Raw genomic sequence first — 15,477 nt, 5'->3', positions numbered from 1 at the left:
GGAGGCAGGTGACGTGCGTTGGTGTCAAGCTCAGGGATGTTCTGCTATCTTTTTAGTTTTGTCATGTCGGTCTTTACGTGACTTGTACTTTGTTCTTTCTGATTTGAACGAGACACGTATTATCATGCAAAAAAAAAGACAACTGGCGCACGTCCCCCCACCATCGTGGGCCTGGCCCATTTATTATTTTTAAGCTTCAAAAAATTAGTGGGTGAGCAGTATCGAACACCAAACCTCTTGATTTATATCTACCTGCAGCAACCAACTAGTACAGCGTACCTGTTGTGCCTGGCTTCTTCTTTTATACTACTTCTTGTTGTGCATCTTATCTTTCTGTTTTTCTTTTTGCCTTTTTTTCTTCGGTTTATTTTTCTTTATTTCTTCTTATTTTTATATTTTCTTTTTTCATTTTCTTAAATTCGTGAACATTTTGTAAATCCGTGAAATGTATAGACACAAAGTGTATAGTACCTAATTCTTGGCATACATAATTAGAAATATCATTCTTCATAAATCAATATTTCTTTCACGTACATTTCACCCAAACAATTTGAATACCTTCTTTACTCAAGAAAACAATATGAATACTATTTTTATTGCGAGCCAAATTTAGAGTGCATGCTTTCTAATATGCTATCTATTTAGAAATCTATAATACCTAAATAGTTCATCCCCACTAAGGCTGGTCGTAATGGTAGTATCATAGCTAGTATCATGCATGCCAACTAGGCAATTTTGATGAGAAGGCATAGCATTAAATAAAGAAAGAGATGGTGTGTAGTATTATATCATGATACCGTATCATATTAAATATTATACTACTTTGTGTTATGCATGGCAATAAATAGAGTACAACATGATACTAATATATGATACTATGCATTAGGGTGGTAGTATCATACACTAGTATCATATGTATGATACTAGTATATGATACTCCTCATTAAAACCAGCCTAACTTATTTCTCTTGACATGCGGCCTATCCACATCATCATTGTGCCACATCAGCTTTTTTCTTTTTTAGATAAATTAATTATTTTTTCCTTAAGATTAGCACAGACGCCCAACTCCCGCAAAGAACCCGGGGAACCAACCGTCTGACCGAAGAATACTAGCGATCGCCTCCTCTTCCGTCTTCCCTAACCGATTATAGATAGCCTGTAAGTGAAACTCTTCCATCTTCGTTTCTACTACTCCCTCCGTTCAGAATTACTTGTCTCGGAAATGGATGTATCTAGAACTAAAATACATCTAGATACATTCATTTCTACGACAAGTAATTCCGAACGGAAGGAATAGATCATAAAAATCCACCGCTGCCGCGACCTTATCCTCACCCCATTTCGCCTCTTGGGATCCATCCATCTTGATCTCGTATGTTGTTCTCTGCTCGCGCTGCCGGTGGCCACGCGACGCACCGCGTCTCCTCCTGCCGCCCCACGCGCCTTTGCCGCCAGGTCAGTTGTTGCTGACGATCTACTGTCGCCCCATGCCATCGACCTACTGCTGCAGAGGATGGAGTTGTCGTGTGCTCGGCAGCCTTGCGCAATCTGTATCCTGAGCGCGGTCGCGCCCCTCTCCCCCTCTAGAGTTTTATTTCCATTCAAGTGACTCCGGTAAGTGGTGTATATGTTGATTCGTTTTGTAATACTCACGAAGTAAATTGGTTGCCACACTCCCGATACTCCATTGAACTCTCATCAAGCTGTTCGTCATCCATTGTTTTTTTTATCAGGCAGCTAGATGCACCCATCCAAGATCTGCACGACTGCTGGTGACTATGAAATTGTTTCCAAAATTCTCTGTTTTAGCTACCTATCATAAAGGGTACCTATCCAAGGCATGCATCATTAGTCCAACATAAAATTTCCACACCCAAGGTCATCTGTGATCAGAGGAACACTTTATGTACAATCAGTACAGAGTACAGACCATGTGAAACTAAAGAGCTATGTAACTATGTAATATGGGCTTTTATTTTTGATAAGGTATGTTAATTATATGAGATGATCACTTCCTTGATTTTTCAGAGGTATGGATCTGTTGTGTTTAGTTTGTCCCATGGTGTCTCTTCGCTTTGTTAAACATGAAATTGCATCGTTCCTAACCATGTATTGTCATATTGCGCAACCCGGGAGTGGATGATACTAAAACAGAAGTATGATGATCAGTTGTATAGAAAGATTTGATACATCCAAGACTACAGTCATGAGAAAATTCTCTCTAGAGGACCAATGAATATTATATATACTAGTAGACTGCCCGTGCGTTGCCACGGGCTTTTGAAAAATTTTATTGGTTGCATGTCAAATTTTATATAGATAAAAAGATAGGCAAGAACATTTTCTTTGGAATAATACGCTTGCAATGTACTTTGATAAAAAAATGTAATTCGACCCTATACACCTGATGCACAAAATAAAGGTGGTACACAAACATTAAACTCTTTATTCTGCACTGCATTACAAATGATAATAACACTTGAATGCCTTTTAAATTTCTTAAAATCATTTTTCTCATGAAAGCATGTGCATTGTTATTATCCATTAATTAAAAACAACACACGAAGGATTTTTTTTCCTTTTATACAAATGTTTCAAGATGTTACAACCAGAAACTTCATCACAATATGCGATTGGCTGGCAAACTATTACATAATATTGATTTAGGTGCTTGACGATAAAGAGTTTTCCCCGCTTTATATTACAAAGCAGCCATCCGATACAACCAGCTCACTGCACACTGGGGCCTGCAGCACAAACAAGCCCAAAATAAAAACGAGAGAAAAAGAAAGAGAAACAAATCCCGACATCGGTAGATCAACGAAACAAAGATGACCGGTAACGATGCACCCTCCGGCGAAGTACCATCGCACTCCTAGCACCCGAAGCGTTGCGTACCGAGCAACACCTTCAAGAAGGCACTGCTGCCCGGACAAGTCCTAGGGTTTCCCTCGGTACGCAAAGGACAATGGGGAAGGTGTATACCCGACGCCCTTTAGGAAGGTCCGGCGGCGCCTGCAGGCGTCACGACATCGATGCCGGACGAGCCCTAGGGATTTCACCGACCCAAACAACCACCACCACCTCGGACGATCTGAAGTGCACCAACCAACCTGCTGCCCACCAGCCTTTGCCACCACGATCACTGAACCAACTTCGTCGTCTCCTGAGGCCACCGACACGAGACCTGGAGGAGGGAAGAGGATCCCAGGGGCTCAGGGGCATTCGCAACTCAGCTGACGAGAGGGGACAACCTTCGTCGCTGCCACGAAGCAGACCGGATGTGACGGCAGGGGCCTAGCAGGCCCCTACTGACCCGAGCGGGCCCAAATAGGTCTGGGCAACCCCTACTGCCACACTGCAACACAACGGCCGACAAAAGCTGCCACCACCCGCACCCCTCAATGCCTCGCCACGACTACCAGGGAGCCACACCGCCGCGCATCGGACCGTCGGCCCGCCCCAACCCAGATAGGGCCCAAAAGGGCCTAGATCTGGGCGGAGTGGAGGCCGCTAGCCAGCCGCACCACCACGCGCCCCGCGGCCAACAATCGCGCCCACGTGCAAATCGCGAGCGGGGAAAGAATGGACCGCCTCCGTCCGAGGACACCACCGCCATCAGGAGGCCCCCGCGCCCCCAACGAGCGAGCGGGGAAAGAACGGCCCGCCTCCGCTAGCACCGCATGGGAATGGCCTGGCGGACCACGCCGGTAGCGGCAAGGGAAAAGACGGGGAGGGGATGGAGGAGAGGGGGGGTAGGGGATTCGCACGTCGCCCGCAAGGAGGGAGGCGAGCGAGCGAACAGATCGAATCAGTGTAGACGTTTTTCTTAGGTGCTTGAAACCATACGATTTACCATTTAGAAACTATTACAGAAAAACACATCTTCTAGAACATGCTACTCCTACCTCTCTTGTGATAGGTAGATATATCAATCTTTGATAACATTTATTGTTTAGAATTTTATTGGCATTTATCTTTATTTTTATCATAATTTTCTAGTTTTGTTTGAGTCATGTAACTTCATATTTGGTGTATCGACTCAAAAGGATTTTCACATAAAACCCAAGGAAATGTGTGTGTGTGTGTGTGTGTGTGTACATAAAAGGGAAGTGAGCAACCAACCCTAATTCAACATAAACTCAGACATTAACATCAAATATAAGGGTGAATGACATGCAACATCAATTGCGAATAAGAGGGCTAAAACTTGCCCAGAAAATATACTCCATATATTCCTAAATTTAAGTCTTTTTAGAGATTCTAATACAAACTACATACTTATGTATATAGACATATTTTAGAAACGAATTACATACTTATGTATATAGACATATTTTAGAAAATGTAGATTCACTCGTTTTGCTCCGTATGTTAGTCCGCGTTCGAATATCTAAAAAGACTTGTATTTAAGAACGGATGGAGTAAGGCACAACTCACAAGTTTACAACACATTTTTCCTGTGTTAGCACAAAAGTCAAAGAATACATGGTGGGATTGAAGAGAGGTCTATAATATTAGTCTTATCAGTTGTTCATAATTCTATTAGCAAGAGGGAGAGAGAGAATCGGCACCCCCAAATTGTCTTCATATGTCTTGCTATCCCAAAAACCCAGGCCATATGTAAGGAGGAAATGGGGTAAGGATGTCTATGGACAGCACGCCACATCAGGCCGAAAAAGGCACAATTTTCTAAAATATTACTCCCTTTGTAAACTATAATATAAGAGCGTTTAGAACACTACGCTCTTGTATTATTTTACGGAAGGAGTACAAGGCACCCCAAAGATATTGATGGTATGAATTGCTACAAACTTAAATGCTTAATACAATCAACCAAAAAGCTACCAGCGTGCTTCTCCATTTTGAGCCAGTCCACCTATTGAGGACTTCTTGATTAAAACCTGCAATCGTTCAAGATAGCCTGCAAAACAGGAGTTTTATGTCAGTAAATAATGTAAAAATAATAATTTCAGTTGAGTTGAAAGGCTTAAATTGAAAACCAACAAATATATGCAGGCTTATTTCATACTGCTATTTTAATGAGCACCAATAACCTCCTAGTCAACATCATAATATATCATCCAAAATCATATTAACTATTTTGAGCCAACTTTATACTACTTATGAATATAAATAATATAATTAATTAACAGACATTGGATTGTAACAAACGTGAAAAACACTTCATGTTTCAAGAAATAAGAATAAGTTGTTTAGTTCATCATCGTTACATGTATAAATGGCGAAAACACGCTATGAATAAGAGAAAAACAAATAAGGATAGAGAGTTGTTAAGTTCATCAAACTGTTTATTTGCTTTAATGTAGAAATAAGGCAACATCCCCTGTAAAAGAATAATTTTATCGACAAACGAATTCCCACCAGTTCATAAAAAATGGCTATGTGGTTGACTTGGAAGGCATTTCATAACATGTATATTATTTTTTTGAGGATGACTACCTAAAAAAGGACCAGACACATCACTTGGTACATTCAGATAGCATCAGTGAACAAAGCTCCTCGAGCACGTCCGCAATTATCAGTGAGTCCTCATGTCGTCTAGCTCTGGCAGCCAAGCTCATGTGCTAGACAGTTTTGTTCCCTTTTGATGGCCTTGGCCTGAACTGAAGTGAAGATCCGGCTTGTGTTTTTTATCTCACTGACAACCTAGAAAACAATCCGATCGGCTTGATCTGGCTTGTCCCAATTCATTTGCAATCATTTTGATGTCAGACTCAATGATCAGTGGGCCTTGGTACAGTCTCAACAGCGATACCAGACCCATCAGGATAGCTTGCCCCTCTGCCTCTTCAACTGATCTGCATTTATTCATCAATTTACTCGCCGAGAAGACAACATGCCCCGTATGATCCCGTGCGATCGAGCCAGCCTAGGCTTGGCCCGTGCCAGACAAAAAGGCAGCGTCAGTGTTTAGTTTTACAACACCTTCAGGCGGCTCTTTCCACTGGGCATTTGGCTCGGCGTTCGGCTGATTCCTAGGTGTGGTGTGTCTGCATAGATGCAGACAGGGACCAGCAACTCTTGTTTCCCTGTCCAACAACAGATAGCGACAAATTGCTGATTTCCTCCTCATACTGCACAAGGAACATCACCGATCTCGAAATGGTTTCTGTGCCATCACTGTGGATACAGTTATCTCGTAGAAACCATGCTCTCCATAACAACAGCAGATTTTTCTTTCTTATCTCTGAATCATACTTGTCCAGTAGGATTTGTAGCCAGTCTGTTCCAGTGTACCAGAACTCCTTTTCTTCTGGAAGCCTCCACTCTTTCCTCATGACAAATCTCAACGCCTTACTTTTTGTGCATGATATAACAACATGATATTCATCTTCCTCCCCGTTCCCACATATGTCACACGCACTATCTTGAACAATAGTACGCCTGCATAACATGTATATTTGCCTCAACATCAGAATGGATGGTAGAATTACATAAGAGCAGTTTGTCCATTTCAGAGATACAACTTTCTGAAGGAACTGTGTCAATGATTCCCACAAAAAATATAGCGTCTGATACTGGGAAATGTAATAGCCCACTAAGTCATAATTCTAAATGCTTAGGAATCTGGAGAGTGTTATTTCTTCGAAAAAATGGACAAAGCAAATGAGCATGGTCCAATGCATGTTCTGCAACTTCTGTTTTACGTGTGTTTTTATAAATAATTTATCGGAAACACAAAGGAAGACAATATGTTTGAGTAGGTAACAATATGTTTTAGAAGATGATGGCTTCCTAATATTTAAGCACATAACTTAAATTTACTGAACCGTGGGAGATGGATCGGAGGTACAGTAGAAGAATGAACAAATAGATTTTATTTCTATTTTCCACAACCTACATGTACAACAATGAGAAGTTCCTCGAGAACCAAGCTTACAACAGTGAATAAGAGGGGAAAGCAATATGGCAATTTAATGTCTCATCGACCCTGCAAGTTGGCAGCATCCCAAGTGATGATCAATTTTAAACATAATCTTTAACTGCATGAATGACTGCACTACAATTCTATTGTTAAAGATATATTCCTAACACGTGAAGAAGAGAGGGAAAAGCAATATGGCAATTTAATGTCCCATCGACCCTGCAAGTTGGCAGCATCCCAAGTAATGACCGATTTTAAACATAATCTGTAACTACAATAATGTGTACAATAAAATTCATCATTTCTTTATTCTAGGCATTTTTTTACTCACTCCGTCCCAGTTAGCATCTCAAACAGTGAATAAGAACTCCTATCAGACACTCCAAGTTTTATGTTACCATCTAATTAAACAATAGTAGTATAGTAATAAACTGTGAACCTGAGAAACGGTTAGGAGCCAGAGAGGTACCTGGAGGGAGGAGGCCGGAGAGTCCTGGAGGTCATCAACATGCGGGTATTATGCGATCGTGGAATTGCTGGTGCCGCGACGACGAGCGACCTTTCCCCATCGCAGAGCCGTCATCGCCACCGCTGGCCTCCTCCGACTGATTGCGTTGCCAACGTCGCATCAGGTCATGATACTGAGGAAAATGGGAGATGGTGGTCGGGTGTGGGTGTGGGTCTAGGGATACAAAGCAACCCTCCCAACTGTTATTGTGTTTTTGTGCTTCACAAATCAATTCATAATGTCAACGTTATGACCATGATAGAAAATCAACTTACTGGGAAATTTATTTGAATAAACAACTAAAGTACAAATGTACTTAAAATAACAGTTTTGATCAAATTCACTAAAAAATACCATGCACCAAATAACTATGTATATTATACAAGGTCAAGGCTGATTCGAGTAAGGCTCTTACCTAGTAGTATGACATTATAACCACTTGCAAACTCTACAAGCGAGAGACAGTGTTACTTGCAGGAGCCCAAGTGTGAGACTTTTTCAGGTAACTCCATGTATATGTGTGCAGTAATTTGCACAAGAACGTAACATCACTCTATATGCAATATGATTTCAGAGTGAAACATATGATTATTTGCTATTGGACCAACCAAGTGTGGTTTCAACTCCACATGAGAAATACCATGTAGGAACTGAAACATACATCCGAGCATACAAAACCAAAAAGTCAAGCAAGAATTTGATAGGGCATCTAAGGCACGATAACATTCAGTCACGTTGGTATGCAGTGTTGGTAGAGCGAAATGTGTCAATGCCATGATAACATCCACATGTCCACCGTCATGACTCCCGGGCTCCTCCTGTCAACCACGCGCCTCTGCCAGCAGCGGTGCCAGCAAGAATACCCTGTGTGGTCATTAGAAATCTGTGGGGTCTCCCTTAACCTATTCAGCAAGCTACCATCGACCTTATTGAAGTCCATAAGACAAAGAGACGAACATCTTGTTCTGCTGAAAAGCAACAATATGCTGGAAGACGGCCGCAACCGTCATGTGCTGGAAAACTCCCAGTTCTAACTTCTAACAATACTAACCTCATTCTCCATGCATAACCAACCTTCATGTACTGTATGTAGTGGTTATCTATGCTAATCATTTCTTTTGGATTCACAAAACTCCACATTGTAAAACAATTCTGGACACCTTAATGCAGGAGTTCAGTTTATAAAACTGGAAGAAATTCTTGAAATTTTTTAAAAAAATTACATTTGAAAGAGTACAGAACGACTCAAAACTCTGTTTTTGACACACAAAAATTCTGGTAGCTCGCCACTGTAAATTGCGTGTGTGATTGAAAAACTATATTTTATGGTATTATATATAGTAAGAGTCGTCGAAACCATCAAAGGAACAGAGGAAACAATAGCAGAAATGAATACAAAAAGAAATCTGATCTATATCACACTCCACTATAAAACAACAGTGCATCATTTAATGATGATATACTAATGAAGTATTTTCACAAAGCATACCTCTGGAGCAACTGGTGAAATTCCAATAGCACAAGCAACTCCATAGATGATATATACTGACACTCGCATCATTTGACATTATGTGTAGTCAGTACGAGTGTATGAAAGACAAAAGAACAAGCTACGACATTTTAGACCAGAGATTACATCAATTTTCAGTTAGCATGGCAATATGGCAAATGCCTAGCAATCTATGATTGTTATTTTCCAGCACAAGATTATAAACAACTTGAAAAAAAGCTTACCCTATATCAAGTGCTAGGAGTGTCAATATAAGAGCTCTCTTTCCCTACGTACATCTAGTGAGATAATTCTTTGATAGGCTAAATAAGTAGCTCCCCCATCCATGTACTACACAACTATCAACTGCCACAAAATGGAAAAAAAGGAGCCACCTAAGAATGATGAGGTAGCACCTCAGGAAATTACAAGGGGTGACTTAATTAAGATCCATAAGGTAAGCCACAAGCCTTGATGTAGAATCTGAACAATAGTGAGCAAAGAATGAGTCAAAAAGATACTCACGGTGAGGTGAAACAGTAAAAGCAAATACAACACGAGAGTTGTAGTTACTAAACAAGGATCAGAGGAAATAGAAAAAAGGTGTTCTTTTTATCAACACCAAAGAACCAAAAAACTTTGTGACTATATTTGTCATCCTGAGTGAGCTTAAAATAGGTATTGTAATAAACACAAGGTTTTGGTTTATGAAATATGTATGGATGGAGAAGGAGATTGTTGGAGAGAGCTTCAGGTACAGCCAGAAATGCACGCATCCAGGGAGTGGTTTTCTGCATATGTAGATTGAGCAGCTAAATGAAAAGGCCTCATAAAATATCAAGAGTCCAGAACATGGATCTGGGGTCAAGCCATTTGAGTACGAAATTTTGGAGTTCAGAACTGAAATATGGGGATTCAGATTTACTCAGGGTAGGAGGGTATGTGTGGGCTGTGCTATATCGACATCCTTGAGTGAACTCTATACATCCACTACAAGACAGTGTCTAGTTTCAGTTATCTGAACATGAGCACTGAATTGATTCAGGCAAGATATGATTGTCAAGAAAAAAAGATAGTAAAGACTGTTCTAAGTTTCTCTCACAATAGCATGAGGTTCTTAACTGTGCACTTTGCCTGAAGCTGAAACAAAGTTGCAAGATAGGAGTACATTTTTTTCCTAATCCTGGATATTGATAAACACTGCATGAGATAATCCTGAATCATGAGACAAGAGTACTTGATCCTTAACTTTTAACCTATCATCTTGATCATAACCTTGGATTTCTCGGTGAACTCTATACATCTATCATTTTATATTACCAGCAAACACCTAATCCTGACAGTTACTGTAGAAAATAATATACAGTAAATGGTAACTGTACGAACACCTAATTCTGAAAGATACAACTTGTAATGATGAATGAGATAAGAGTACTCAATCCTCGTCTTGGTCAAAACCATAGATTTCTCAGTGAACTTCATTTGTCTGTCGGTACAGTATGTAATTCCAACAAAGACTACACACAACAGCGCCTAATTCAGTTATCTGAATAATGTCTACTGATTTCATTCAGGCAAGCAACAACCAAAAAAGTTGTGACAAATAAATTTAATCTACAAATTTACAGCAAAAGGTTCAAACATTTGTTCAAGGAAATGAATGCAACCTCGGAGTTTAGCAGGAAACGAAATATAACATCACACACTGTGATTCTTTAACATGGTTCTCCTCTCAGTACACGTATATATCAATCAAAAAGGCATTTTGATTGATTCATGTGCATGCTAACATGCAGACCGCTTGCCTACAGAGACAAGATGGGGGTGAGAGAGAAGGAGGGAGAGGGATATGGCTTACCACCTATAGCGGGGAGGAGGAAGAACCTGCAGCAGCAGCAGCTTCTCCTTGGCCGGGCCCCTTCACACAAGCAGAGCAGATCGGAGGGAGCAAACTGACTGCATATATAGACCACACACACGAATCAGATATTGAGATGAAGAAGGCCAGAAGAAGAGAAGGGATTCATGGCATACCCTCGCGGACGTTGCCGCTCTTGCTCTCGGAGGAGAGGAAGATGCTGCGGATCCTGAGCTCGGTCACCATGGCCGCCCGCGGGCTAGGGTTTCGGGCGCGAGCAGGGAGGGATGGATGGGTGTCAAGGTGGAAGGAGGAGGGCGCGGTGGTGGCGACGGTGGTGGTGGGAGGAGGAGGACTCCTCTGCCGCTGCGTGGTCGTGGTGGCGCCGATGCGGGAACGCCGGTGCGGATCTGGTCATGGCCGGCGGCTGGAATGTAGGCGGTCGGCGCGGTGAAGTAGGTGGTCGGCATCCGATGGAGGGAGGCGACCGGCTATGAGGGGCGGGAGGTGGCCGGCGATGGGGGAGGGAGGCAGCCAACGCACCGGCGGCGGCGGATGCTCGTGCAGGACACTACTAGAAATACCACTACTAATGGCGCACCTAATATGGCCATTAATGGCGCATCACTAGTGCGCCACTGATAGCACGCCATTAGTAATTTTTACTAATGGCGCACCAGCTGGTGCGCCATTAGTATCTGGTATACTAATGGCGCACCACCTGGTGCGCCATTAGTATATGCGAGGGTGCGCCATTAGTATGCCTCCCAGTTGGCATGTATACCCAGGTGCTTTGGCATACTAATGGCGCACCACCTCTAGATGCGCCATTAGTAACCGCAGCATACTAATGGCGCACTACCCGGTGATGCGCCATTAGTATGCACTGTCATACTAATGGCGCACTGTCGTGTGATGCGCCATTAGTATGAATATTAGTTTTTTTTTTATTTTTTTATTTTCTGTTTTTTGCACAGGTTACAAAATGTATAATTTGACAAAATATAGACAGCACACATCAACAATAGATTCATCAAATACAATAGAAGATTAGTCTTTGAATACAATTCATCATATTAGTCTCCGAATACAATTCATCATATTAGTCTCCGAATTAAAAAGACCGAACAAAGATAGAACATTATATTACAAGTCTCGAGACCGCGAGTAGCGAGTTTGTCTTCGCATTACAAGTCGATATCGATCATCTAAACTACCATCACATAGAAGAGAGCTGCGGTCATCACGATGAGCATCATCACGATGAAACTCGTCTTCATCCGGTTCCTCCAACGCTCCCTCCCCTCTCCCGCTAGATAGCGGGCGTATCTAGATTCGGCCTCGGCCCTAGTGGTGTACCCTTTGTAAATGTTACCGCTGAATCGGTGAACCTGTCTCCGACACTCCTCCCAGTCATCGTAGACTCCGGGAACCTTACCCTTGTACACGACATACGTCGGCATCACTATGCACTAGCCAAACAAAACGTTAGTACCAATTCACAGACAATACATAAGCAATATATAATTATGCAACAGAACGATCGGAAGAGAAAAGCAAGACATTAATAGCATCGATTACATCTAAGTTGAACGACTCTCAAAACCAAAGAGACATACTACAAGTTCATTAAAGTTTAATTACAACATGAGCCAATCGATGTTTCAGAACTAGACAACTCGACTCAAGGGACCGGAGCGTGGATGAAGCCGCCGTCTATCGTGGGAGTCATGAAAGAACGGGCGTTGTCATCCTGCATTTGTAGCATTGTGTCGATGTCACTGTTGGACGGTTGATTTCTGAGGTAGAACTGCCCCGAGGTACGAAGGACATCTTGATGGATGATTTCCGCAACTCCGACTGGATGCGAAAGAATTCTTGTCGGAGGTCCGCGTCCTGGATTGCCGACACGCTCGCGGCCCAATCTTGGAGTTTACTCGGTAGCAGAAGTTGATGATGGTCCCGTACGATCGCCCACATGTGATGGATGGCGTAGTAGGCACCCTTCTGACCGCCAGGCGGCTGCTTGACGCAGCAGAACATCGTATTGTGGGAGAACACGTGCTTGCCGTACTTACGAATAGGCCTGGTGAAGGTGCCTCCAGATTGGGCGTAGCCGGGGAGAACATCATCAAGAACCTTCTTGACATTTGTGTAGTCTACGTTCGACTGACGGTCCGGGTCGAAATACGTGGCCATGGAATATTTGGGGCTTAGGAGGATGAGCGTGCAACGTGTGTCACTGCAGAAAACACGGAATGTTAAAAGAAAAACGATCGAAAAGTAAGAATTCATATGTTACGGGCCGGTTGAGGGGAGGACTTACTCGGGAAAGTAAGGCACGAGGAAGTTATCCTTATCTTGGTTTGCCAGAATGACGCCTTCGAGGTAAGAACTCGCGACTTGCCGGTCCCCAACGCTGCCCAAGATCTTGGCACGCATGTAGAAGGGGTCGACTATCACGATGTCCGGGGTCTTGTCGCGAATGATCCGCATCTCCATACTCAGCGAAAATAGCCGAACGAAGGTGTAGTGCAGCGGATGAAGGTTAAACATAGCAAAGATGTCATCAAACCGCAGGACGATCGTACCCCCGATGTCGCCATCCACAAAGCCCTTGCCCTCTGGCACCTTGGCCACGAAAACCGGGTATGCCACATCCTTCTCTCTGAGACGCCGCTTCTCCAAAGAAAGAACACTGTCGTGCAGACTCCGCATAGCACCGGTTGCAGCATTGAGCATATTTGGTGGTAGCATCGCCCTACCCGCCACATGCACCCTCCTCGAGATATCCTGCGGTGAAGGTGGCCCGTCCTGAGCACGGATCGTACTTGGTGCCGGCTGGCTCGCACCCTTCTTAGTCTTTCTTTTGCGTGCCTTCTTCTTCTCCTGTAATGGGACCGAGTTCTGCTCACAGACCGCCTTCTTGAGTGTGTTGGGGCTGACAATATTTCGCACCTCGCCTATCTGAGGCTCGGTGAAGTCGGCAGCTGGAGGCGTCTCCTGAGAGCTGAACGCCAGACGGCGCCTGTTGCAACTTGGCTTCTCCGCGGTACGAGCTAGATCGCACACGTCTTTTGTTGGGTTTGGTTCTTGAGAAGGAGGCCCCATGAAGTCGCCATCGTACCCATGCTCGGCAAAGTACTGATCGACGTTGCCAAATGTATCATCGTCGTCGTCGTCGTCGTTCTGATCCTGTGCCATATGCATGTTTGGATCCAGTGGCATAGGGATGTCCGGCACCGTTACGGCGGTCTTGCCATGGGGCCGACTTGGCGCCGGCACGACTGGCGGTGTTGTCTTTGGGGTGGTGTCCCCCGCCCCCAAACGAATCTGGCTCTTCGGCCAAAGCAGGGGCCAGCTCAGGCAGGCGCTGAGGGTCATCACGTCATCATCGTCGGCCCCGACGGGTCAAATCGGAGGTAACAAGTCGTCGCAGCCTGGCAGCACCCGAACCAGTTGAACCCTAAACAAGTTGGGTGGCATCTGGGTACCGTGGAACAAGGGGTTGCCCGGTTGAACGATTTTGCCCTTGGCGACATCGACCAACTCGTTGTTCACGAAGTGGAGGAGAGTGCACGGAACGTCGGCGGCGCCCTGCGAAAACATGTAGGGCGTCAGGGATGCCCAGTCAAAGGCAAGGAGATGAAGTCCTCGGCCGAGAGAGGCTTAATTAGTTACCGTGATGATGGCGTCGAGCTCGGCTAATGTCGAGGCACCGCCAACAGCGGGCGTGCAGTTGACGGAGCGGCCGCTTGCTGAAGAGGTGCCGGCCGGCGTACACCCGGGTGCATTAAGCTCCCGTGCCGGCGTCGGAGACACCAATGCCGCCTCCGCCGGAGGCACCAATGGCCCCGCCATCGCATTATGCGAGTTGCTGGCCGTGAAGCTAGGAATCGGGGGCGGCCCCTGCTGGCCGCCCGCAATCCACGCACTCAACCCCGAGATCAAGGTAGGCACAAGGGTGGTGATCGTCGCTCCGAGTCGTTGTTCCACTTGCTCTTGGACAATCTTCGGAATCCGCGCCACCTGTGCCTTGAGTTCTTGAACCTCTCGCGCCTGGCTTTCCGAGCTGGTCTTTTTCTCCTTCCGCACACCAGCGGTATAGTATGACCCCCATTTTGTCGACAAGCCTTTGCCGGCCACACGACCAGCTGACGTCGGCTTACTGAGCTTATCCTTGTTCTTCATTATATTCAACCCCCTATTTAGAGTGGTGTCCCAAGGGTTGCTCTGAGTCGACCCCGCGCTACTGCTTTCAGTCGCTTGCGGAAGGAATGTGAACCATTTAGAAATTCGGCTTCATTAATTAGAATGCAACCATATGGAGCTAATTACGCGGGGGTGTATTCCTTACCAGAACAAGCTCAAGCTGCCTGGTCTTCGGATCCGTGGTAAGCTCCTTTGTTTTCGGGTCCTTCTTGTACCGGGCCCTGACAAAGTTCCCGGTCTGCTTGTCACCGTATTTATCGAAGAGGGGCGGTAGGCCTTGCTCGGCACGGTCCGCCTCCTCCTTGTCCCATATAGGCTCCGCCACTCTGTAACCGCCGGGACCGAGTGTGTGTTCCCCTATGTTCAGCTCCCGCATTTGTTTCCCCCACTCACTTGATTGGGAGCTTGCGGTGCTCGAGCAATTGATCTTGAAGTCGTTGTAGTCATCTTCGGTGATCGAAGGATTTTTCTCCTTGATCTTCTCATAACTCTCACCTTTCTCGATCATTCTCTTCACA

At 44.5% G+C, this 15,477-nt stretch overlaps 1 long non-coding RNA gene across 1 annotated transcript; it reads left to right on the top strand.

Annotated features, from left to right (window-relative positions):
- The first annotated feature begins 1,417 nt into the window (after window positions 1–1,417).
- LOC119358906 lies at window positions 1,418–2,023 on the top strand. The gene is made up of 2 exons (XR_005172322.1): window positions 1,418–1,617; window positions 1,737–2,023. It is a non-coding gene; the product is annotated as an uncharacterized LOC119358906 (long non-coding RNA).
- The last annotated feature ends 13,454 nt before the right edge of the window (window positions 2,024–15,477 follow it).

Source organism: Triticum dicoccoides, chromosome 2A (genome assembly GCF_002162155.2).
Source record: "Triticum dicoccoides isolate Atlit2015 ecotype Zavitan chromosome 2A, WEW_v2.0, whole genome shotgun sequence".
NCBI lineage: Eukaryota > Viridiplantae > Streptophyta > Magnoliopsida > Poales > Poaceae > Triticum > Triticum dicoccoides.
This window is presented reverse-complemented; position numbering and strand designations above follow the sequence as displayed.